This window comes from Kogia breviceps, chromosome 3 (genome assembly GCF_026419965.1).
Source record: "Kogia breviceps isolate mKogBre1 chromosome 3, mKogBre1 haplotype 1, whole genome shotgun sequence".
NCBI classification, from domain to species: Eukaryota; Metazoa; Chordata; class Mammalia; order Artiodactyla; family Physeteridae; genus Kogia; species Kogia breviceps.
In genome coordinates this window covers 119948812-119949607 of record NC_081312.1, presented here as the reverse complement: position 1 = coordinate 119949607, position 796 = coordinate 119948812, and the positions used below count along the sequence as shown (strand labels likewise).

General features: G+C 47.6%; 1 non-coding gene across 1 annotated transcript; it reads left to right on the top strand.

The window, feature by feature from the left end:
* Positions 1-361: 361 nt before the first annotated feature.
* TRNAW-CCA (transfer RNA tryptophan (anticodon CCA)) lies at positions 362-434 on the top strand. Its single transcript has one exon. It is a non-coding gene; the product is annotated as a tRNA-Trp (tRNA).
* The last annotated feature ends 362 nt before the right edge of the window (positions 435-796 follow it).

Below are 796 nucleotides of genomic sequence, written 5' to 3'. Positions count from 1 at the left end.
GTGCAGCAAAGTGAATCAGTTATAGATATACATATATCCACTCTTTTTTATTTTATTTTTTAAAAGTCATATGGGATCCTAGTTCTCCATGCCATGCAGCCTATGCGATCTTAGTTGCCTGACCAGGGATCGAACCTGCACCTCTGAGGTGGAAGCATGGAGTCTGAACCACTGGACCACCAGAGAAGTCCCTATCCACTCTTTTTTTAGATTCTTTTCCTATATAGGCCATTACAGAGTACTGAGTAGAGTTCCCTGTGCTATACAGTAGGTCCTTATTAGTTATCACTCTGGCTCTTTTTAACTTACTCAAAAAGTAGCCCATTTACTCAATAGATAGAAAGAAAATGTTATCGGGACTTCCCTGGTGGTCCAGTGGCTAAGACTCCTTGCTCCCAATGCAGGGGGCCCAGGTTCGATCCCTGGTCAGGGAACTAGATCCCACATGTATGCTGCAACTAAGAGTTCGCATGCTGCAACTAAAGATCCCGCATGCTGCAACGAAGATCCCACACGCAGAAACCAAGATCCCGCACGCAGCAACAAAGATCCTGTGTGCTGCAACTAAGAGCTGGCATAGCCAAATAGAAAGGAAGGAAAGAGGGATGGAAGGAAGGAAGGAAGGGAGGGACAGATGGACGGACGGAGGGAGGGAGGAAGGAAGGAAGAAAGAAAGGAACTTTCCTGGTGGCACAGTGGTTAAGAATCCGCCTGCCAATGCAGGGCACATGGATTTGAGCCCTGGTCCGGGAAGATCCCACATGCCGCAGAGCAACTAAGCCCTTGCACCACAACT